The 26,269-nt window shown below is 39.3% G+C and overlaps 1 long non-coding RNA gene across 2 annotated transcripts in view; it reads right to left on the minus strand.

Annotated features, from left to right (window-relative positions):
* The window catches only part of LOC122465569, a 35,772-nt gene extending 11,215 nt beyond the window's left edge, over positions 1 to 24,557 (minus strand). For both annotated transcript variants that reach the window (XR_006290505.1, XR_006290506.1), the window contains exon 1: positions 24,470 to 24,557. This is a non-coding gene — a long non-coding RNA (uncharacterized LOC122465569). The remainder of the gene's footprint in view (positions 1 to 24,469) is intronic.
* Positions 24,558 to 26,269: the final 1,712 nt, after the last annotated feature.

Raw genomic sequence — 26,269 nt, forward strand, 5'->3', positions numbered from 1 at the left:
TGGGGAACAAATAAACAAATTCTTTCCAGATTCTTATACCAAAGAATCCATGGTTTTCATTTCCAAGCTGTCAGAAAGGCATTTTGCTCTCCAAATGGAAGGATATTTTTTTCCAGTTACCAGAAGACAAATAATAAATGGTAGCAAACAATAGCTAATAAATCCCGTCTAGTACAAATATTTGGGAAAATAACCATTTGTGCTAAAGTTCATGACAAATTCATGATTTGTGAAGATTGCTGGGCCTGAGTTTTAAAACTGGTGGTAGGGGAAAGATGTAACATTTTTCACCAGTAATTAATTGTCAGTGAAAAGACTGGAATTTAGGGGGATAACTTTCAAAAGCCCAAATGACAGTTAAACTCCCTTTGAAACTCGATGAAGGAGGGGCATCTAACTCTGAACTGTGCCTTTGAAAATCTCCCTTTAGAGATCTAGGTACATGGTTGCAACTGAATCATCACAGTGGAGACTTAGGGACCATATGAGTAGCACATTTGGACTCTGAGTGGGAAGAAGTAAGTGCCATGTACTGTGATGTATACTATTGTGTGACTACTCTCAGCTGAGAGATTATCTGAGAACATAAACGGCAACAGAGGAAGGTGTTGTTTCTTTCTCCATAAGAAAACCAAGTACTAATATGGAAGTACACTGTGTACAGGGAAGTACACTGAGGTGCAAAAAATACCCGTGGCGCCATAGAATTACAATGTGGGCTCTGTTTATGCAATGATGTCTGGGGAGATATCTGGTGGAAAAAAATTCAATTTATTTTTTAGAGCATCCTGTCCCTTTAAATCATACCATGCAATTTCACATAAAACTCTCTCTCTATATAAAAACAGAAATTAAATATAATGTAGCTCCTGTTACATGAATTATGGAACAGATGCTTTATATTTATTTTCACCCAGGTATAATGTTTTCCTCGTTCCTAATTAAATGTTTATTTGACTAATATTTAAGTTAACTTCAAGTTATGTGTTTTATTTGAATTTTGAAAGCATGCAGTGCCCACTGTTGTACTGGCATGCTGTAATAAATTCTTTAAAAAAAAACATTTTCCAATCAAATGAGGCAGACAACAAAATTTTATACGCTGCATGTCAGCATCTTGTACTGAAGATACTGTATGTGTTCAGCAACCAGAATCTGCTGTCTCCTTATGCTAAGTGGAAAACTATACTGCAGAATTTAAACAAACTACTTAAAAATAAATTCTACAGGAGAATATTTGAATTTTATAGCTTTTTAAAAAGTGAGAGAAAGGTCTGCCAGCATCAGAATTGTTAAATAAAATATCCAAAGTCAAGTGAAAAGCTGTAAAAGAAAATGTAGATTGTAAAAGGGGTTCTTTGTCCCAAGTTATTTTGTCTTGAAACTTTAGAGATCAGTATGTTTTTGTAGATATAAAATGGCTAAGGAAATGCTTCCAAGCACTTTTTAAAATGGCTATACCCTACCAGATGGGATAACACTGAGAAACCTTTTTAAAAATGTCAATCTTAACATTAACATGTCAGGGAGAGAGACGGATTTGTAGGAATTTGAACAAATGTGAGCTTCTCCTCAGCAGGATGAAAGCTAGAAGCCAAGGGATTGAATGAGGGTCATTTCATAGAAGTATCTTCACAGTAATAATATTAAACCATTTTTCTAGAGCTAGGAGATTATCCAGGTGCACTTGTAGCATTTCAAGAGGCAAGTGGCAGTATGTATTTAGATCACATTTTCACAGGAACTGGACTAGAAATTGAAAAGCGACTACCCCAAAATCCAAAACCATACAAAGATTTGCTTTGAGTTTAGTACTACAAATGTTCAAAGGCTTCAGGTGCTAGCAGGCAATTTCCTATTTTATTTATAATTGATTTTCCTATCCTCAAGTGTAATACAAACCACCAGAGCGACATTACTGCATAACACAGAGATAACAAGGATGTCTCTTCACATTTGGTGAGATCATATGTGACATGCCCATCATGAGATCCTCTCAAGGGAGTGGAATTGACTTGTATGTTTCTATCCTACCAATGAATGGATATTTTTGGAAAGACTTCCTGTCAATTTAATGAACTTCAATAAACATATGTACGAATTTACACAGAGTAATGGGGATACATCACCAATGAATTAAGTCTGTCCCTTGGAATTTTAATGGAGAAAGCACTAGGGTTCCAGAATAACCTAATAGCTTATCACTTCAGCAGATACAAACATTCCCTTGCCAAAGTCAGTGTTCGGCATCTGTACAAGCTCTATGCTGGGTGCCTGTCCCATGACGGCAACCACCAGAAAACAGAGGTTTCCAAGCTACAAATTTCAGATCCAAACTTCCCCCGAAAATGAGGATAGTCAGAGCCAGGGTTTTGGTTAAGCACCACACCAGAAACCAGCTTCAAATTTTGGATCTGAATCTCAAAGTTCCTACAGTTCAAGCAGTTTCCTGAGCTAGGTTTTTGTTTGACTCATTATCGAGATATAGACCAGCCATTAAGTTCAAATCTGAATCTGGGCCAAACATTCTCATAGCTTGGACTGTAAAACACATGTGTCAAACGGTTCACAGTACTGAAATTACTCTCCCCCAGAGGTGAAGCATTCTGATGCCACTGAACTGCAGGATGCAGGTGGGTACAAACTGAGGCTCAGTAAGTCAGGAGGGCAAGAAGGGGCTAGAGCTAGGGAGCAGTATTTTTTCATAGCATGTTTTCCTGTCGAGCTCATGCAATTCTACTTGAATAATAATGCTGCTACAAGAAGCACTGGCTCCCTTTCTGCACCTTCTTGGCCTTTCTAAGGTAGGACACAGGCACTTTTTATAGTTGCAGAGGGGGACAGTGGAAGGATACCTAGTGACAGCTTGAATTCAAGGGCTTCTAAATGATTCCAAACCACACCACTTGTCACCTCCATAAGGTCAGAATTCCTTCTTAGAGAGAGAGCATGGAGCAAACTCATTGCCAAGAAACTTGCAGAGTTTCCAGACTCTCCTCCAACTATCATTTCCACAAGAGGGGATGATCTGGCCCTCTATCCTGGCTAAGGGCCTGAAACCATCCAAAGCAGTGACTTTGAAAAGTCTGGAGACACTTGAAACTTTCTTAGATGTCACGGAAAATTTTGAAATCCATCATGTTTAATGACATTTCGGCTTGTATAACACATTGGCTGGATTTCTTTTTCCGTTTTGTTTTGTGTTACTAAGAATATTTGTATGAAAACAGGATATTTATTTATTAAAAGTTCATAATTTCCTGCTGTTTCTCCCCCACTGTGAGTGATAATCCTTAAAATGCATTAGCAGCAGGAGCCCATGAATGCTTAAGAAAGATAGATCCTGTTTTCCTGTAAATGTCCTTTGTAATTGTCAGTGATAATAAAATAAGGAAAGGAAGGGGCAAAAATAGAGAGAAAAAAAAAAAGGATGATGCATGACGGGCAGGATTGTTTCTATACTGAATGACTTTAAAAGTTTTCCATGTGATGTCAACTGCTCTTGAATATCTTTCATTTGCCTCTCATTCTCAGCCATTATGTTATAATAAACCCAATGTTCACCCCTATTGAACAGTCACAAATGCAGCACCTTCCTTGCAGCCAGGAGAGAGAGGGACAACCTCTGTCCATACTCCTGCATTTGCACTCTATAAGATGATGTCCTATAAGAGCAATGCCAGAGACAGGCAAGGAAGGAAAGAGGGATTCTTGTCTGCCCACACCACTACACACACAGCTGGAAATCTAGGTATGGAGGCCTTCACCTAGAAAACCAAGGAGCAAAGAGAAAAAAAAAGAGGGGTTGTCAAAAAAACAAGACAAACAAGCAAAAAAAAAAAACCTGGCAAGTCTCAAATACAGACTTGGATTTAGCTCCATACTGTCTTCTCATCTTTCATTTTCCTTTGGAATATGGTTTGCATTTCTAAGATGTACTAGTCTGATTGTCATATGACTGAACACATTTACAGTTTTGAGGTTTTGCCTAAAATCAGAGAAGATCAGGGCATTACAGAACATGATGATGTACTATACAGTGCAATAGAAATATCCCAAAACATTGACCTATACCCTAGCAAATGCCCAAGTGAGTTTTACTTACCCTTCTAATGAAAAGGATGATCCCTTAACAGCTCCATTCTTCCACTCGGTTATTTTCTTAGTCCTTTTTACTCCTGCAGTCAGGTGGCATTCAGTGGTCAGTCTGTGTTTAAGAAGCTTGCAAGAACTCTTCTTTATTGTGTGCCCATTTCAACCAGCCGTGCACAAGAAAACTTCACAATGCATATCCCCGATTCTCTGTCTGGGAAGCTCAGCCAATACAGGCAGTCACAGTCACATATACCATACATTTCTAACTCTAGGGAAACTCTCCTTAAAAACAGGACCCTGACTGTAATTAAAGCAGATGGAAATGAACTCAGAAAACCTGGTCACAGCACAACCAATAATATCTCCTCATTTTCAGAGGTGTTGTGCGTCTGCAAGTCCCATTAAAATCAGTAGGCGCAACAGTGGTTTGGAAATCAGTTAGCTTCTATGGCTATTAAAATTTAGGGTTATATCCTCAGATGGTTTAACATGGAGTTTTATATGGATCTGGCCACTAAGATTTAAGAGGAATACTAAAAATATCATTTTAATAAATATGCAGTTGAAATAAATGGTTTTACTACAGTATAACTCAAAATTGACCTGTCCTCTGCCTCACTTTCTCCTTCCTGACTATGTTCCTGTTCCGTTTAGAACCTCAAGGTTAACCCCACGCCCAAACAATTAGTTTTGACAAGAATAGGGATGAAGCCCACATCCACACCAAACTCCTCTTGAAATCAAGGGAAGTTTCACATGCAGAACAACTGCAGGGTCAGGCCCACAATTTAAAGCAGTGGTCACTGAATGTAGGCATGCCCTGCTAGGATCATGTGGAGGAAGGGGGGACACGAGGAGGGGCCTGGGCCAGCCCTGCTGGGGGGCAGGGAGTGAGTACCACCCAGCCCCGCTCTGCCCCCAGCTACAGCTGCACTCCAGCCCAGCTATGCCCTCATTCCCTCTCCACCTCTCGTCCCAGCTCCTCCCCCATCCCCAGCTCAGCCTTCAGCCCATGCTCCTCTGCTAAGCCAACTATGCAATAATAGAGGGGGAGCATGGACAGATTCCATTACTGGTAAGGGGGAGGGGGTGCAACAGGAAGTGTTTCAGCACCACTCCTTTAAAGTTTAGATGGTCAGTAGTATGGCGAGCTTGAAACAGAACAAGAGAGAAGGTAAGGCAGTCAGAAATCAGCCCAGATAAATCTTTCAGGTTCTCAGCAATTGCTTTTAAGTGATATATATTGACTGCTTTAGGAACAGCTATACTGGATCAGACTCGTGGTCCATCTAGTCCAGTAACCCTGTCTCTGACAGTGGCCAGCACAGAAGCTTCAAAAGATGATGCAAATAACCCGACACTAGGCATCTGTAGGATAATCAACCCCTTCCTCCCCCCACTCCAATGTCTAAATTTTAGAGATTGGCTTGAACCCTGAAGGATGACACCTGCACTCATCACTGCATATAAAGGCACATAATTCCCCCAAAATTTATCAGTAAAAAACCCTCTCTTTTTATTTAATGTAATTTCTTTCACTCTTGTTTAGAGATGGTGAAATTTACCCTCCCAGTACAAAGCCTGAGGTTCTGGGCTTAGTGCAGGAAACTAAGACCCAGTCCTGCAAAGAGTTACATGTGCACTTATCTTTAGGCAATGAGGGTAATTCTACTGAAGTCAATGGGATTGCTCCCACTTGGAAAAGTTAAGCACACACTAAGTCGTTGTAGGACTGGGTCTATAGCAGGAATTTGAGCAGATGGAGGGGACAAAATCCATCAGCCCCACAAAGGGGAAGACTATGGAGCTTCAGTGCTATGCTCTTCCAGAGCATCGTCTAGAGCAGTAGTTGCTGCACCTCTATGTCCCGTATGTAGGGGTTTATATGGATCTAGTAGCCACTCCAAAGCTGATTCCTACACTTCCCTCCATGTCAGACTCTTCAGAGCTGGCAGACAGTGTCTGTGATGCTGGTGGCACAAAGCAGTCTCAATAACAGCTTTAAGTGTGATTGGCAAAGGACTCCCGCTCTGTACAGGAATCCATGCATGACGTAGACCTCCTGTAGTATCTCTTATGCCACTTGCCTTCTGTGGGTGGAGTAAGCATAGACCGGGAAAAGACCACAGCTAGGACTCCCTATCTTTAGCTACCTGAGGCTTCCAGATCTCCTTACTGGGATCACAGGCAGGCAAAGCATAAGTTAGAGCAGTCACTGGGGTGCTCTAACTTTAGCTGGGATCTGATTGACTACCATCTATTCCCAGAATCAAAGAGGCATTAAGATGGCTTAAAACACAACTTGGATATAGCCCACTGTTGAGGCTTGAATCATTTGAATTTTACAACTATAAGAAATAAATTATACCAATTACGTTTTCGACCTATAAACCTCCATTAATTCATCCCCTCAAGCCAACAATTGCCAAGTGAGTAGGAATAATTATTTTTAAAATGATATAACATCAGAATATGGATGAAAGAAATCTCAACTCCATCCAAAATTATAAATTGAAAATTTTATACTGGCTAAAATGTTCAGACTCGGGCACTTGAAATTAGGCTCTTAAATCCATATTTATGCTGCTAAAGAAAAGTGACCTTATTTTCAGAAGTGCTGAGAATGCACAAATCCCATTGGAGATGGAGGTCTGAAAAAACTTGAATAATCCTTACTAAGCATAATCTAGACTTTGCAACCCTTACTATTTTCCATTGCATGGACAGCAAATGCAAACGTTAGCATATGATATATCTGTTTGGGAATTTGGGACCTACATATCTTATGTTAACTAACATTTGGATATTTCATATTTTTCTTGGACTCATTTACACATTTATATTGGTGCCAGAATGAGGAGAAAATTAGAAAATATTTTTTGTAAAAAAAACGATCCCTTTTAGTTGCAGTCTTACATGTTTTCTCATTACAGAACTCAGGATGTTGAAGCCCAGCAAAATGAGACCAGCCTTGTTCATGCAGATATATAACTGCATGCTGTATTTTTTTTAGAAAGATTTACAGCCTTCCAGGAACAAGAAAGCAGATTTGTTAGTACCATACCACGAGTGACAGTGGTTATAACTGTGTCATAGGCCAGGATTTAGGGACACAGGTTTATACTGCTAAGCTCACCCCAAACTTCTTGATCTATGTTAAATTATTAGAATATTTGGCCCTGATCCGGTATCAGTCTGCTAGTGAAGATTCCTTTGCTTGTGGAGCATCCCACTGAGCTCAATGGATTCTGTATCAGGTAATGGAATCTGTGCTAATCGATCCCACTACAAGCTCAGAGCCTTTGATTGCAAGCTCTTTAGGGCAAGGAGCTTGTCTTATTCTATGTTTTATAAAGTATTGTGAACAACTATATAGCTATATAAAATCATAAATAAAATAATAAAACCAACTCAGGGTTAGTAGATAGGTGCAGCCACTGTACAAACAGCAGCATTCTGGCAGGGAGGTTTATCAACATGCTGGTGGCAAAAATTTAGCAAAGGGCTCCCAGAAGCTGCCAAGAGCTCCCTACAGCACATCACTGGCAAATGAAGAAACATGCACTGGACCATTTAAAAAGTTAATGTGTTCTCTGCTTATATGAGAGATGGGATCAAGCTGAAAGGTTCAGCTCGGAATCTGCTGTTTCCTGGTGTTGGGTTATGGGGTTGTGGCTGACACCCATCTCTAGCTGAAGCACACAAATCAGGTTGTAAAGAATGGTCGCTAGACAGTTAAACACCATACTGGAGAAGAGAACAGTTCTATTTTTGTATTTCACTGCAGGTTTCTTTTCTGCATCTGGCAAAGAATGACAAATGGCAGACGGATGAATAAATCATATTAATAGACATTTTAAAAGACTTTGCATCCCCTCCATAATATCTTCCCTCCAAATATAAGAAATTATTGTGGTTACCCTAACAGGGAAGTTATATGATTGCAAGTGGGAAGAGAGGTGGTCCAAGCAAGAATGAAGTAATTGGGAAGCTGATCAATGATGCAATCTTTCTTGTAAGTGGTGATCATGGTATGGAAAAGTTTGATAACCCTTACTCTAGGCCACGCTTCTGCCTTTTCAAGCTCCCTGCAAGTGATGGAGCACGTTAGTTCTAGGGCTTTCTGGCCTAATTAGAAAGACACTTTTCTTCCATTTCAGAATTCTGACACAACGTGTCAAATCAAAGGTCAGATTCAGTCATTTTTTTTTTATTTTGGTGAACTACAATTTGTTTTTTTTAAAAAATCCAAACATATGTTTAAAATCCCAACTCAGTAACACAGTATCTCTGAAGTTTTTAAAGCTATGAATAAATGCATTTTAAAACACATTTTAAAAATCAGTTCCTCTTCCATTTTCCCTGCCAAGTTCTGAGTTCAAGAATTCATGAGCTGGAGTCACTAATCAGTTTCTGACCCTCTTACACCACTCAGGAGGTGCAAGTCAATGGAAACTGGCCAGCAGACAATTCTTCTGTTGCAAGGGAAGTTCCCTGCCAGCACAGATGTGTTGGATACAGAGATGTGCTGCCCCTTCTACCTCCTGTTTGACATACAGTGTGTGGTGGGGGAAAGAGGATGCATGGAAGAAAGAGGCCGCCCTGGAATTACACCATGACAATCCTACACTGGTTTAGGGTCCATGAGGAAACACTATGCCAGTTGCAAACTCAATGCTTCCTGTCAGTTTTGTTTGGCACAAGAGAGACTCTAGTTTTGTGTTTCCCTTGACTTTAAGCTCAACTTCCTTAATGCCAATTTTATATTTAAGTCACATCCCATGTAATTTCCCTTATAAATTGTTTGAGAAGAGCAAATGAAATCAAAGATTAATCAAATTGCAAGTACATACATTGCTTCATTCAGATTCACTACCTGACAAATATTGCAAAGCACTTAATTTGCGCTTCTATAGCACTTTCCATCTAAGAATACCAAAACACCAACCCTGAATAAATTTCTCCTCTCACCACCCTTATCAGGCATACTTTTCAGGTTCTTGTACTCAAGAGATGTGCTATTCCTATTGGATAGATGGGGAAACTGAGGTACAGAACTGTGTCTTGCCCAAAGTCACACAGGAAATCAGTGATAAAACTGTAAATAGAACCCAGTTATTTGTCCTATTATTCTCAAGTAAGTACATACCAAAATAAAATGTTCTGTGTGTCATTAATTCTTAAAAATCTAAGTCTTTCTTCATACTGGCCTATGGACTCATTTAAAATACCATTTTGAACCAGTTCAAGATAATGTCATTTAAACCGGGCTGAGCTGGTCATATTTCTCAAGTATATTCTTTAGAGGATTATACTTGACCAACTGTGCAGCTGACTGCAAAAGTGTCCTTCTAGTAATTTATTCAATGTATAATGGCATTATTCCTCATGTGTGCTATGGTATTTTATGCAGATCCCCTAGCAAGAAACATGCTTGAAGTTAGGTGCTGGTTAGTTTAACGTGCATATTGCTTTATTTATCCCTATTTCTCCCCTCCTCCCCCCGATTGCAGCACTCGGCCTTGAGTTATAGAGTTATCAACTTTTCATAAATGGATCAAATAACCTGAACTGCTATTTTCAAGTGGTTTTTTGGTGGTGGTGCGGGGGAGAGGGGTTGTTTTCCACTTCATTCTGTTTCCTTTTCTTGTCTCCTGATGGTAAACCCTGCCAAATATTTCAAAAGCTCTTCTTGGCAAATAGTAAAATAATTGGGAGAGAGAATATCCCAATTAGAATGTTTTGGCAGGTTTCATTTTTGGATGCTGATGAGACAAGACTTTTTTTTTTAGTATCCTTGACCAAATCATTAGTAAAGACACTTCCCTGCCCATATATCTCCATTGCACTACAGCTAATGTTTGCTTGGAGAACAAGCAGGGAGATCAGTCCCAATTTTGATTTTTTTTTTTAAAGCGCAGATAGCATTAAAATAAATCTGTTTCCCTCATCCCATCTGTCACTCATTGACACCAAACTCAAATTCTTATTTTTCTCCCTATCCTTCTGTGTCAGAAAGCTGTTCGCTGCCCTTTGGAATATAAGAAGATGTTGCATATTATACAATTAAAGGTTGCACAACACATGGAGTAGCACAATTTGTATCATGTCATTAAAGGTTAGATTTGATCACTATATTTTTGGGTTAGCTTTGGCACCATAGAAATGCATGTAAGGCCCAAGAAAACATTTTTTATGGGCCGGCGGGGGGGCGGGAGGGGGGGGCAGGAAAGAAAGAACATTGGGGCCTTGCACAGGTTTCAACACTGCAGAAGCCAGATGGCATTTTTATTGGATCCCATTCTAACTTTGTGTCAGCACTTCCTTTATAAGTCCTTATTTTGATTTGGATTATAAATTGCTCATAAAAATCCATCCTAGACCAAAAGTTGAGGCACAAAGTCTCAGCCTGAAAGGAATTTTTTTTAAAGTACCAAACTTGGCTATTTGGTCTTTTTAAACTCCTAAGATTACAAACAAAACATAACTGAGATAAAGTTTTTGCTTTATACAGGAGTGTCCCCATCAAGCATTAAAATTAGAATGTAAGGAAACCTGAGTCTATTTATTGGCGCTTCTGCATCCTCAAAGTTCCCTACATGGCTCTTCCAAAGCCATTCTTACTACCAATGAAACCAACTGCAATAGATCCAAAATACAAGGCACCCATTTTTACAGTGCCATTCTCCCAGTTGAGGAAAAGACGTATTGACTAATGAGTTTACTTCCTCTGTGTTATTTCCACTCAGTTAAACTTCATCATGAGCCTGAATAAAAGCCCTCTGAAGTCAATGGGAGTCAGGCTTCAGGTGAAGAGCAGAGAAAATGGTCCTTTTATGTTTTTATTTTTGTTATAGTTTTTCCTTATACTTTGTGTTGTCATATCTCAAAAAGTGAAGTGAAAAAATGTGTTATTCACCTAACGTGGAAAAGAACATAGCTCAGGATTCAGATGCTTACTTGCTTGCCAGCATTCTCTCTTCCTAGTCTACGGCTTGGCCCACCTCTAGCTTTTTCCTTAATTGCTTTTACAAATGGACCTGTAGTTGAAGATGGAACAGACCTACATAACAAGGTTAGGATTAAATAACAGTTATTGTGGTTAACAGACTGAATTTTGCCTTTAGAAATACAATGCATGCTTTCTGAGGAGGGGGAAAGTGGAAAAAATGCCAGATTTTTAACACCATTTCAGCAGTTTTCTCCAGAATTGCCTCACTGCCAATTATATCACATCACACCAGCAGTCTAAGAAAGGAAGCTGGCCTTTCTCACTGCAAGTCACAAAGTTGCTTTGTAGTTTGATTAATCTATCCTCAGCCTGCTGCTTTTAGCAGACTCTGGTGTGTTTCGGGGAAATACACGTAATGCTGTGAGCCTCCCACTCCCAAGCCTGTACAAGGGTACCTGGCCAAACTGTGTTCAAATGACAACATGGCAATAAACAGATACTGCACACCACACCTCAAGGAAATGATAGAGAGCCTCTGTGATGCCTCAAAGAAAAAAAAAAGAGTAACAGTACAAGGCAAAGGATATCTTGCAGCACAAAGTTTCATTATGGGCAATAAATTGGAAAGCTTATTCTGATGGGTGTTTTGTTTTATGAGTAAAGAGTGTATCTTAAGGAATACACTAGAGTATGTAATACTTGACAGAGTTCCATTTTGTTTTTGGTGCATAACCAAAAACAACACGCTCATTGATAATCACAAATAATTTGATAAATGTGTTCCTGGCACTCAGAGAGAGAGAGAGCACTGCAGAAACTGGACAATGCTCCAGTGATGCTTTGCAGAAGCCATGCGTGCTTGTGTTGTCAGCAGACCATCAAACCCAGGCAATGCTTTGTCAGTTTAATAATGAATCTGGGTGTAGAAGTAGGCTAGCCATTAGCAAGGATGCCAGCTTCTGCTTCACAAGTTAAATCAGCTTCTCTTCTTTGGGGACAGTGGGTGTGTGCAAAGCATAACACAAAATTTGTTATAGTTATAATAGATCTTGACTTGTTAGTGGTCTCTCCTACTTTCATCACCACATCCACATTAGTTCTTTATGTCAGCTTCAATATCCAGTTACATACATATGTATTTGCTGTAGCTCATGATGATCTGACATTTGAAAAAGTCGCATGAATTTTACGCATTGTATTCTGCATTCATGATTTTCTTAGTTCTCTAGTTGAATTTTTTTAGATAAAACCAATGTATTTTTCGTATTAACTTCAATACTAGCATTGTTCAACAGCTACTGGGTTAAGTATGTTCATACAGGGGAGGGGCTCAAGCTGCAAAATTGGTTTCTGGATTTCAAGTACACAAACGCTCCAGGTCGTTTGGATATGGGGTTTAGCTTATCCCATTTTACTAAGATTCTGCCTACTAGCAATATCTGGATTTGTCTGAACACCCACAAAATGTAGGGTGTTTGGATCTCAGGTTTCAAATTAGGTCCGTCAAGCTACTTAAAGCAGAGATCAGGTTCAACTAGTGACAGAAGAACATTAAAAAGTAGGTAGTACATAACATATAAGCCCCCCAGAATTCAAATAGGGGCAGAAGTATATGTTATATTTTACATTTACATTTCCAGTCTTGGCAAGAATCCTTAACATCCAAGATACATAAGAATTAAAAACCAATACAAAAGTTAACCAGATGGGATGAAGGTGGAATTTCAGTTGGACCTTTGAGTTTCCTTACTCAAATGGGTTTTGAGCAAGTCAGGCCTCTAATGTTACTTTAAAATACATAGAATTCTTACAGTACTTTGATTTTTGAAGCTTGGTAATTTCATTCTTTCACCATGCTTACAAGTATCAATATATACTGGATACTGCTGGACTGGTAGTGCTTTTCATTGGATGTTTCTTTTCTGTTTTCTTCCATCCATTTGCCAACTGCTTTATTTACCCAGCCAAATAATGAAGTAAACCGTACAGTCAAATTGTTACATAGGAATTCCACACACTTTTTTGTTGATAGTACTTCGTTAACACAACTTGGAAGCATAAACAAAAAATGAAGTTAAATTCTCAGATTGAAAGAAGTGAGTAAAAACAAAAGGTGCAGCTCCCCATAGTAAGGACAGAAGAGCATGTTTTTCCTTTGTTTTATTTCATGAATGTGTAAATGACAGAGGTCATTTATGGTGCTCACTTCATGCTCCAAGGAAAAGAATTCCATTCTGCTCAAAACATGCTGAACTCAGCATATTGAATCTAGCCAAAAATAAGACATTAAGGACCATGATTTTAAAAATGTGTGGAGGCAGACTAGAGAGACAATTGTGCTCACAAAATATACAATTGTGAGTACAAAATAGCTAATGGGACATAAAGAGGTCATTGTACTTGCAAACAAATTATCCATTAATATGCTCTTAAATTTGTATTGGACACACTCAGGACCAGATCCTCAGATGGTACAAATCAGCATCTGATTTCCATCAGCTGAGCACCTGAACCTCTCTGTGTCCAAGCATAGAAGTGCAACTTATTTTTAGAGAATTTGGTCCAAAATTCTTAAGGGTCTGAACAAATTGGTCAGGGAGAAATCACAACCATCCCTGTATCAGTTGCACTGGAGTATGTAAACTGAACCCATAAGATATCTGATATGCTAATACTTTAGATAATTGTATCATGACTTTGTCATCACAACATCCTGAAGTTGCGCCATGATATTTAGTGGTCAGAAGTTTGACTTTGCTCAAGTTTGAGGCAACAGCAGAACCTGAAATTATACTGAAGACCATTTGGAATCAAATTTTTGAACTGAATTGTGTGACTGAGTGATCAATCACTCTTCCTTTTAAGAAATGCAGATAATGCATACTGATAGTGATGTCATTGCATCTTTAGCTAACTTAACAAGTAACTTTCTATGAAACTCAATTTTCTGTGCTGAGCTTTCATTTCTGCCTTTGATGAAAATGCTTGTGTGGATCAAATGTTGATTCACACCCCATCTGGACCAGAGTGATTTATTCCTGTTTGATAAAGATCCAGTTTTAGTGATTCAGTTTGCAGGAGGACACTGCCTTGGATCTTTAAACAGAGCCAAATTAAGGTAACCGAGGACTTTAAATACATCACAGCACACCTCTCATTCCCCTGTATTTCCAATCCCAAGCTATGACCCTATCCCTCCCTAACATATTTAAAGGTGAGACGTGTTCTGCTTTATTCCCCCAGAAGTGAAAGAAGATGGAATGTACCTACTTATGTGGTTGCACTAGGTCTGCTGCAGTCTATTCTAAATAGATCCTTGTTTTGATAAGCCTTTTGTTGTTTTAAATATACACATTTATGTATTTATGTTAGAGAAGGGAAGGTCAAAGAAACACCTTTTGCAGTTGGAGAGGACGCTCATGAAGTCTGTGATGGTCCTTAGTTCATGCGGGAGTAAATTCCAGTGTCTCAGACCTGCCCTTGAGAAAGTTATGGCTTCCATACTCATGGAGCTTTTTATCTTATTGTAGAGCATTCCATTGTGCTGGAGGAGAAGAGTTATCAACCCATGGTCTTAATCCCAGAGATTTAGATGGTCTTTTAGATTCCCTAGGCCCAGACCATGGAGCACCTTGAAGGACCAAAACCTTGAATTTGATTTGAAAATCCAGGAAAAGCCATTATGGAGAGGAGAACCTGTCTCATGTATTCATGGTAGCCTGCATTGCTTAGGAGACCCAGTTTGAGTGTGCACCTTTAACCAAAAGATATTGCACCATAGGGAAGAGTTCTTCCAAATACTTTCCTCTGACCACCAGCATAATTTCTCTTTCTCTGGTTCGTATTCAGCCAGCTGCTCTTCATCCAATAGCTGAAGTTGTCCAAGCACTGGGCCATCTTGGTGTTAGTGGTATGGTCACATGTGGTGAACGATAGGTAGAGCAGTGTACCAATTACACATTGCTGGCACTTGAGTCCATATCAATTGACCAATTCAACTAATGTCTGCATCACTACTCATTGGGTGCTCCCTTCTAGGGAGGATTCAGACCATTTTAGTGCATTACCCTGGATCCCTGCCACCTCTCTCAGGTGAGACAGCAGTATCTCATGATCAACAGTGTTGAATGCTGCAGTTAGGTTCAGAAGGATGATAATCAGTGGATACAGCGCAGACATTGACAGGAGATCATCCAAAGCAGTTTTAGTTCTATGTCCTTGCCTAAATCCAGATTGTGCTGTGTTTAGGATATTAACTTCAGTTAGATGAGCTTAAAGTAGGCTTTTTGCTAGCCTATGAACTTGCTCAAGAATGGGAGGTTTGATACTGGCTAGCAGTTAGCTAGAACTGATGAATCCATGGTGGGTTTCTTCACTTATGGTCAGACTATTGCATATTTGAAAAAGGAAGTTGAAATTACTTCTCTGAATGAGGCATTGGCTTTTTCTATCAGAAATGGCACTTGCTGTCCATGACTCTTTTACAAGCCAGAAAGGACATGGGTTGGACTCTCGGATCAGGATTTTCCTATGGTTTCAAGAACTTCTTGATATCTGACTGTACTGAACTCTGGGAATGCAAGTGGGCTTTTGGTTGGTGGGCATAAGCAGAACAAATCATTTGAGAAGGCTGCCTGAACGTGTGAGATCTTTTCAGCGAAGTGGGATGATAGTTCACTGGAGCACTTGATGTTCAGTTCTGATGCAGGGTATAGACACTCAGGATTGATTAAGTGGTTTACTACCTGAGATACTGAAGCTGCCAGAGGCCTCTGTTGGGATGGTGTTGGGTGGGTCTTAGAGGTAGCACCCTTAACACCAGATTGAGATGCATGGGGCAATTCACCCCTCAGATATTTCTCTAGTGTCTGTTTTAATCTGGTTTCATTTTATATGCTGGAATGTCTGGCTGTGACCTCATTTACTATTGATGAAGACTAGCTATCCTAGGAAGCCCAAGAAACACTTGAGTTTATCTGACCCAAGACAGACCTACAAGACTTTGAACCAGATCAGAGATATCTTGGTACCCAAGTTGAAGGTAGAATCATCATACCGAAAAATCTTTGGTTAACGTTCTTTTAAGTAGCACATATGGAATACCCAAGTGATAGGAAGGGCTATTTTTTTTTTTTTAAAAATTGCTCATAAATTGTTGCCATAGAATTTGTACAAATACTCATCACTTCATGGCAATCCTATGTGTACATGCACATGCAAATAAAAATAGTAATTGTGCATGCAAATAGGTACCTGGATGTTCTATTACATATTTGTGAATGCTGTAGTTTTTTTCTGGTGCACCTTAAGCACTAATTTGTGAAAGTGTGGCCCAAAGTGTAATCTGATCCATGATGCACATCCATTTTTAAAACAAAAGTTTCAATGAATACAGATGAAGAAACCTCTTTATTCTCTTGAAATTTATGTGTCTGTTCTATTTATGGGAACAGCATATATCTCAAACTTCTTTCAGGGCTGTCTCTAATTTTGACTGGAAATTTATTCTTACCCTACTTCCAGTAGACATTGTCCCTCTCAATGGAGGTACGTGAACAATACATTCAATGGATTAATCTCTATTCTGTTCAGGAATTATCCATGAACAGATGGGGACATTTGTTGTTTTCTCTTTGCAGGTGATTGACAATTGCTTGCAAATTGTGCAGCTCATCACCAAAGTAACATTCTCTTCCTTGATTAGATTACTCAAATCTTGGATATAGACTCAAAATTTGCTTTGCATAAAAACAAAATAGTGCTCACACTAATATTCACAAAAAGCAAGTAAAAGCCCCATGTTGGGAAATCACTTTAAATGTGTGTTTAATTCTATCCCTATGCAAGACAAGGTTTAAGCATGTGATTACATTTAATCATGTACTTGACACTTGAAAGAAAGAATGTGCTTCAATGCTATCCTGAATAGGAATGCTTTCCTGAATCAGAGTCCAATAAGAATACAGACATAGTCAAAATCTGTTTAGAATCCTCAAAGTGTTTTAAAGGAATCAGTAATTAAACTAAAACTTGTGATTTATGATGTCCTTTCAGATCTAAGTAATTTTTCTGTTTTCCTGTCCTCGTTCAGTCAAAAATTAGTTTTGATTGTAGCCTTTTCCCTAAACTCTTTCAATGCCTTTGTATGTTCAGTGTACTTAAAGTAGTGTCCATATGGCACCATATACAAATATAGTTTATCAGTGCCTTATCCAACATGCATTTAAATGAATGAAAAATTTAGTTATTGCAATGAGTTTAATGCTGGACATCATTCTGAAGTCCTTACTAAGGAACTGATCCAACTCTCAGTGGGAGGCAGGGATAGCTCAGTGGCTTGAGCACTGGCCTGCTAAACCTAGAGTTGTGAGTTCAATCCTTGAGGGGGCCATTTAGGGATCAGGGCAAAAATTTGGGATTGGTCCTGCTTTGAGCAAGAGGTTGGACTAAATGACCTCCTGAGCTCCGGTCCCTTCCAACCCTATGATATCTGTGTCCTATGAAGCTAATGGAAAGAATTTCATTGGGAATTCAAATTGGACTCAAAATTCCCTGTGTGGATGAGATCTAAATGAAAATAATGTTTGGCAACTTGTTATAGAAAGTCCAAAGCTGTGTGTATGCATTTGGGCAAAATCCAAATTGTTTGTATGACAAATCTAAGGTGATTTTTTATGTTTTTCGTTTGCTTGTTTTTTGGCGCTTACTAGTAATTGTTGTTACTAGTAATTTGGTGAATATAAATCTAACTTCTCCAATTTTATTTTGATATCTATTTGCATTATAATGTTACTGTCTACAGTAACCCAAGAAGGGATTTCTGTATAAAACTATGTTCAAACCTGTCATAACTTTGACAAAAATAATCTTCTCAGACTAGAACTTTCCGTGCTTGGTCTCCATTGAGAGCAGTTCTGTTTTTGCCAAGTATGAAGAAATTTGGTTCTGCCACTTTTCCATATCCAAAACACAAAAGATTTCATAATTTAGATACTCCTTGACACTCAAAACACAAGAGCTGTGAGCCAGATTCTCGGAAGAGCTGAGTACTTGCAGTTCCCATTGACTTATACTGGAGTTGTGAGCACACAACCTCTGAAATCAGCTCCTCTATTTTAAAAATCTGAATGATTCAGTTTAATGATTCTTGTTTATGATAACATGGATTTGGACACAACAGGACAAACTGTGCCTTGACTAGCATAGGAGCAGAGATCCTGCTGACAGATTATTCTGCTATAGAAACCTTACCTACAGATAGAGGGACATATTGTGGAGTTTGCTTTTCTGTTCTGCTGATCAGAAATGTTGCAATGTTCCTAACTAACCTATATGGTCACCAGCTGAAGACTAGACATGCCACCAATTTTAGACTTTGCACCCTGGGGTATGGTGGCACATTAGGCAGGCCCACCTGCTTGCATTTTCTTCAGCATTGTGGAGAGATCCTTCCATCTGTGTAACGGGAAGTAGCTCCCTATGTTTTTTTCCCCTAATGCACACCAGCTCAGAGTAGGATTTAATTGTCCAAATGATGCTCTGATTAGCTCATTGAGTGTTCTTGGTGATATGGGCATGTTTAAATCCTCCCCACATGAAGCAAACATCAGCCTATTTACATACTAGGTATCCATCCACCTATATAGCAAATCAATCTCACCTAATCAGCATTGTAAACCACTTTCACTATAGTATCCAGACTCTGAATATGGATTAAGAAACAAAATGTTAGGGCCTATCCAGGAGGACACTCAATTTTCCATTTTGTTACTGAGATAATGGTAGGCTTACCTCACTAAATGCAATTTTGGACTTTCTTCTGGTCTAGTTCTTGAGGAATGCTATGAACCAGTCAGGTGATTTGACAACACAACCAGAAGATAGCAAAAGTAGGACTCTCTTTAAAACAATTTAAACTGACATATAGTTTACACTGAAAACTCTACATACATATAAAAGTAATGTCAAATGCTAGAGGGTATAGAGTAAGTTTATACCTATACAATTTTTGACAGTAAAACTACTCTAAATGTTGACACAACACAATATTAATGAGAAAAGGTAATAAAAAAAAAAGGAACCAGGAGGCAATGCACTCTAGCAGATAGGGCAGTTGACTGGGAGTCAGGAGACCTAGTTTTCCATTCAGACTCAGACACTCACCTGCTGTGTGACCTAGGCAAGTTACTTCACCTCTTAGTTCCACCTAATTCCTTCCCACCTTTTGTCTGTCTTTTCTATTTAGGTTATAGTCTCTTTGGATCAGGATGGTGTCTTACAGAGCATTGGCATAATGTCTAGCACAATGGGGCCCTACTCTTAGCTGGGGCCTCTAGGTGCTACTGTAATATAAGTAATAAGAGGATGGAGGGAAGAAGAGAATGACCGGGGTCCAGCCAGCTAGAAGGGAAGCAGAGGAAAGTTACCTGGGTGTGAGAAGAGTGAAGAAAGAACAGCCACCCAAGAGGGGAGGTGGCAATGGTTCTGTGGACATTTTAGATTAGTGAAAATAATAGAGCAGAGTGCTTTAGGGTTTTTTATTTGATTTTTTATTTAATTTTTGCTTGGGACCTTTTCATGTGTTATGGCCTGAGTCTAGGCACAGCTCAACACCTTTTTCTAACAATTAATTATTTTTATCTGCACTACCGCTGTTTCTAACATTGTAAATCTAACAAATTAAGATCAAAGAGAATGCATAAATCCTTCTGACAATGAATACATTATCAGCGTGATGGAGAATTGGGGAATAACAGCATTTCCCTTCAACTGGCTGGAAGCCAGAAAGCAGATGTGTTGTGTAAGTCCCAAAAGACCACAGGGGCTGGATCCCCAGCAAGCTTATCTGTTCATTTTTCTCAGATAGTCCCAGAGGCAGCTGAAAGGCTCCAAAATGTTATGGATATCTTTCACTGTTTGGGGAAACTGGCATATTGATGGCATTTCACAATGACACCCAGTCCTGTGTCTTGATTTCTCCAAGAGTGAATAATGACATTACCCAGCTACTCCAACAAATAAAGCGACTGAAATAAATAGAGCATTGAAGACCTGGCAAAAGTTATGACTGATCTTTAAAAGACACCTGTCCTCTACTTGTGACAGCCTTGGAGTTCTATTAGAGTCATCACCTGACGTGGAAAGCCAAACAACCATCACTAGCAATAAAATTAAAATGTATCCTTCTCCCATATTTAGTTATTTAGGAAACTACATTCCCTCTTCTCTGACAAAAGTCTACTCATGGTTATCTTTATCTCTTCAAGTCTGGACAACCTTCTACTAAATCCACTGGAAGCATCCAGTTAGTTTGAGACATCAACCTCTCTGTTGATTTAAACATAAGGCCATATTTCTTCCAACTGATTCCTATTCAAGGGTGACTTCACAAATGGACTTTAGAACAGAATATTCTCACTGGGGTGCTGAGGGGGCTTGTTCTTCATGTCTCATGTTGCTATCCAATCCCATTAATTTCAGAGGGAGCAGAATCAGACCCTTTAATTACAAGGTTATAGCACTGGAAAGGCCTACACCAGAAAGAACAAGTTTGAGTGTAGATAATCTGTCCGAGAAAGTTTGGGTTGATAAACTTTGCAGAACAAAAGAACAAGTTGTCAACTAACTTTTCTTAGCAGAATTTAGAAGAAATGCACCTACTGTACATTTTCTACCCTCATTACATTCTTGGAGCTTTGACTTCCCCCTTTACTCCCTAGTCACAGATAGGTATCTAAACATGGGGAAGGCAGACTGTTTTCACAGCTGCTATTACAGTGTTATACCTATGTACTGTAGGCCACACAGGGGGAGCAGTCATTCAACTATTAAAACAATAATAAGATGTAGTTTAAGTCAATGGTCGGTCTTTAATTGTGCTCCTTAATGTTCAGTTTTTATCTCTAGAACAAAGTTGCTGTGAAAGGAACTATAGGTAAATTTCTTGGGTTGCCAGAACAGAAAGAATTCAGTCTTATGAAACCACCAATGCTGTACAGCTATTTGTGATCAAACAACAGTATATGTGTGGTGAGTAGTCTGTTCTGCAAGTCAGAAAATATTAATGCTGTCATAAATCTAAATTCATGGCAATCCATAATGAAACCTTATAAACTTAGGAACAATTCCTTCTCTCAGACTATCACATTTACCAAACTTAAGCCAACGATGAAGGAGGTAGTAAGAAAATGTGAACCTGGGCTTTAACATGGATTTCTGAGACTTCTAGTGGGAAGCCTTCATCAAATAGGTATTGAATGTTAAAGATTTGTGTTTTGTTTTAGCAATGCTCCACTCAGGTGGAGCATATTGCTCAGTGGATTTTCAGTTAGATCTAAAGCCTTATATTGCTATATTATCAGTTCAATGTATCCTATTTAAGCAGAATTGGTATTCATCTTCCTGTATTTTATGTTTACATCACAAAAACCACAATCCTACTTAGTGCAAACTGGGACCCATGTTGATAATGTCAATGGAAAAGTCAAGAATTTTCAAATGAGGTATTTTTAAAGTTACTGGGCCAAATGTTCAGCTTGGGTAAACTGGTGTAGTTCCACTGAAGTAAATAGAGCATTGCCAGTTTTATTTATAAAACCCTATAGTTGGTCAGTTCTTTTGTTTTAGCACTTACATTTTTTAAGTCTGCCAAGTGAAAAAGAATATAAGCCAATAGCTTAAAATAACTCTGCCAGTTATTCCAGAAGAGATGGTTTATTAGAAAAACCAGGAAAAACTATGTCTTGAATTTAAAGACAACATATTTTTCCAACAATCAACCAAAAAGGGGATAAATTCATATTTGGAACTTTAAAACTTAACAGCTAGAAAACAAGCATAAAAAGATAAAACAAATACTGCTGTAGAGAAAAGCCTACAAAGCAACATTGACTTTTTATATATCTTGTACACAGTCCAGAAGAATTCCTATTTTCATCAAGTATTCAAATTTATTACTGCTTTCCAAATTTCCCCTAGTGCAGTAACCATTCTAGTTGATAGCCAGCAACTCAGTCTTGTTCTTTTCCCTCTCCCCTGCAAAAACGTGAAGGTCTAAATTATATCGTGACACAGCTGAAGATGGGGAAAACATTAGAGATGACAACATTTGGACTAGACATGGGCCCAAACCACAAGTCCAGAATTCAACACCCCTAGACTTTGGGAAAGATTTCTCCAGTCATAACCCTGTTCCCTCAAATCCAAGGGCCCCAACTCAGACCATTTACTCTCTAACCCATCCAGCAGCCCTTAACTGTGATTCCTTTGGATGCATTACCACTCCCATCCAGGCTTCAAAGATGATCTAAATGTTCAAAATAAATTAAAGGTAATATTACCTCATTTGAGTCAAACCTGGTACAATGGTGGGGGTTGGGGCAATGGAGGTGGCATGAGAACTGAGGAGTGTTGGTTCAATAGCATTTTCTTCTTTTTCCAAGAAGTTTGTAGAAACTCCTTTAACAGACTCTCCAGGGTCACAGTTCGGGTTCTGCTAAAATTCTGTGGTGTGCTCCCACTCCAAAACACCATTAACTAACCCCCAACTAACTTTGGGTTGCCACTATTGCTGATTGGATGCATCCTGTAATCCTCTTCTCTTTCTCCCTCCCTTCCTTAAACACTTTGAATCTAGAGAGGTGGCTAAACTGAGTTTACTAAGCGTAACCCTAAGGATTTGGGCCCCAGTTCAGGAAAGCACTACACCACTTCAAATGTGCTTAAGTGCTTTCCTGAACTGGGACCTTATTGTGTGCTAGTACACATCTTTGGGATTTACAAAAAAGTTCTCTGGCTGCTTTGTCACTCTACTCTTCACCTGCATTAATGGCCTTCTCCCCCCACCTCCTCATCATCCTCAAGAAAATGGCACATAAAATCTGCACATTCAGAGTTGTGAGCCATTAATTTCAATGGGAATTTTGACTTGTAAGTTGAATAAGATGAGAATTAAGGCCCAACTAGAATCCTAGGTCCAAACCACCCCCAAAACCAGGGAAATTTGGCTCTAGTTCTATATTGAGATATTAAATTTATCACTTAGATCCATCTCTAAATATGATTTGACTATGAAGGTGTAAACAGGTGTGAACACCTTTGCTTTATATTGAAACCAAACCTGAACTTTTTTTAAAAAAGTTTGATTAATATTTTGTTTTATAAAGGACAAATGAATACCAATATAGAGGTAATGACTCTCATAACTGGAAATTCCATACAAGCTGAGTATGTTTGATGTTAAGAAATTTGTTTGATTTTTAATAAAAATTAATGTTAAAGGTATTTTTAAAAAGGAAAGAATCTACGGGATTTCAAGAAAGAAGGTAGTTAAACACTGAAGTAGGATTTTCAAAGCAGCCCACTTGAGTTTCTCATTGAACTTCAACTCAAACTCTTTTGAAAATTCCAGCCCAGCTTCTGATATCTGTATTCATATTGAACATTAGTTTGTTCAACAACTCATCCCATTCTTATCCAGTATCCTCAATCTAGCCTTTAAAGGCTTTTGGGTAAAAGTTCAGGATCACCTAAGTGGTTTAGAAACATACATTCCATTTTCAAAAGTGACCTCAGCATTTAGACACCTAACTCCTGTTGACTTTTAGGCTTCGACATCCCTAATTCACTTTTGAAAATAGGACTTCAACACTTCTGAAAGTTTTATTCTTGTCACTGCACGTGTGCTGGCAAACAAATATAACCTTTTCCCTAAGGATAACCTAGAATTTTACAAACAGGTTTGCATATGGGGGACTTGTTTATTTAGTAGAAGCAGTTCCAATTAACATCGCAGGCATTCCCAAAGGAAGAAGAGAGTGAAATGTGTCAATCATGGATTACTGTGCACACAGTTTTGATTTGCTTAAACCTTCTGACAGACAGTGCGCACACACACACACAGAGCAGGCCTGTTTAAATGCACTCAAAGGGTCAGGTCTATTCTGCAGAACTCTCCCTGTAAGGTTTCCATATCCTGTATTTCTGCTTGTCACAGGGCACACTCACCCCTGGGGCACCTCCTTGTGGCCACATCTGTGGATTAGCTACATTCATGACTAACACCCCTTTCTTTTGGTTCCTCACCCCATGGTCTCTCTTTCTCATGGACTCAGGCTCCTTCCTCTGGACTCAGCCCTCCAGCCAGGTCACTATAGTCCTCCCCTTCCAGCATATCAAAGTCCCTCTGGATCAGCAGCCCACTTGCTGTTCCACTCAGCTTTCCAGTCCAATGCCGCTCCAGTGATTCATTCCCAGTGACTGGTAAAGGAACACAGGTCCTGCCACTACTCTGGGTTCCAGTCCAGGGACCCTATATCAGACAGCTATGGTCTGCTAGCTCCCAGGTCCTGTTGCTACTTCCCTGAACTCCTTCAGGACCTCCCCTGAGTTTACCAGCTCAAACCCCTTCCTCTCAGGTAGTACCTGCAGACTGATCCTTCTCTCCTTGCCAGGCTTAGTCACCCCCAACACCTCTTTCCTCCACAGGAGCAACTGCAGATTACTTCCCCTACAACCCCCTTCTGGTCTTACCTTGCTGGCTTTATACAATCTCAGCCTACCCATGCCCAACTGGGCTTCATCATCAATTAGCATTTCAGTCCCTGGCTCTCCCCCAGGTGCTACTTATTAGGTTAATTGGTCTAACAACCTGCTCTGCCTGTTGTGGGGTGCACGTTTCATCACACTGCTATAACATGAAGATTAAGTATTGTAAAAGGGCCTTTTCAGTAGTGTAGAAGAGAAAAGTAGAGAACAGCATCTCCCATGGCTCAAAGCAGTAAGGACTTTGAGTTTAAAATTTCAGATATGGATTCTGATGTCATATACCCTGAAGTCAGAGGTTGTTGAGTCCATCCTGAAAATATGGATGCATATCTGGATTCACAGCATCTTAGGCTTTCTCTACATTGGAACTTTGCCTGCAAAACTTTTCAGGGGTGTTAAAAAATACATACCCCGAATGACATAAATTTTACCAATGAAAAGCGCCAGTGTGAACAGCGCTTTGTCAGCAGGAGAGCTCTCTCCTGCCAACAAACAGCAGCTACACTACACGCCTTCTAGCGGCACAGCCATGTCGCTAAAAGCTGCATAGTGTAGACATAGCCTAAATCACCAATGTATTTGAGGTGATGGGAACTAACATAGCTTTGGTTTCCTACCAATAATGTTTACGAAGGTGGTTCAGCGTGAGAGGTGAACTCTGTGTCTAAGGACTGAGAGAGAGCACACACGGACCACTACTAATGAGAAAAAGATAAACAGACCACCAATCACAGGATTCTCTGATCTCTCTTCCTCTATGATCATAACACTGAAGTCATTTTCTAGTAGGGAGTGCTGTTTAACTGTCACAGTGCCAGCAATGGAATTCCCAAAAAACATATTTCCATTGCTCAACTCTACTGGAAGTCAATAGGAATTGCAAGCACTCAACACCTAGCAGGGAGCGCTCAGCACCCTGCAGTGTCGGGCCCTGTGCAAAATCCATGTGTTATAATAGAAGTAAAGTGAAGGAACAGTAAGTGAAAATAATCTCTCTGCAGTGGATGATCTAGCCAAAATAAGCACATTGTCAGAAAATATGCACCGTATGCAAGAAATTAATGGAAGGGAAGTAAAAGCATTCCTTTATCCCAACTGCTTCAGTGGAGAGTAATAGACTTTGCCAAAGACAGAGAATGCCAGTTCTCGGCCAATGGAGAAAGGGGAAAAAAACACAATGAAACTGGAAAAGGACATATTTTTAGTGGGAAGGATATTGATTTATTTACTATGGAATTGTTGGAGAAGTACTAAACACATGGAATCCATAATTCCATACAAACACAGTATGGTTGGCAGTCTATTTTGAAGACAACCGTAAAAATGCCTAGCTCTTATTAGCGCTTTTCAGCCATAGATTTCCAAAGTGCTTTATAAGAGGTCAGTCTAATTATCCCCATTTTACACATGGGGAAACTGAGGCACAGAAACTTGCCCAGGGTCAGCCAGTAGGCCAGCAGCAAAGCCAGGAATACAATCCAGCTCTGAGTCCCAGCTGTGATTAAATATGAAACATACATGTTGGCTATATATTTGAATGCTTTAATTTTAATGACATACATCTCTATTTTTTTTGTTTTACAGTTCCTTGTTTCACAATAGTAATAATAATAAATCAGGGCCCAAATTTGGCATGTGTCTGCATAGATTTTTTTAATCCCACACCCATAATTTACA

Source organism: Chelonia mydas, chromosome 4 (genome assembly GCF_015237465.2).
Source record: "Chelonia mydas isolate rCheMyd1 chromosome 4, rCheMyd1.pri.v2, whole genome shotgun sequence".
In the NCBI taxonomy this organism is placed as follows: domain Eukaryota; kingdom Metazoa; phylum Chordata; order Testudines; family Cheloniidae; genus Chelonia; species Chelonia mydas.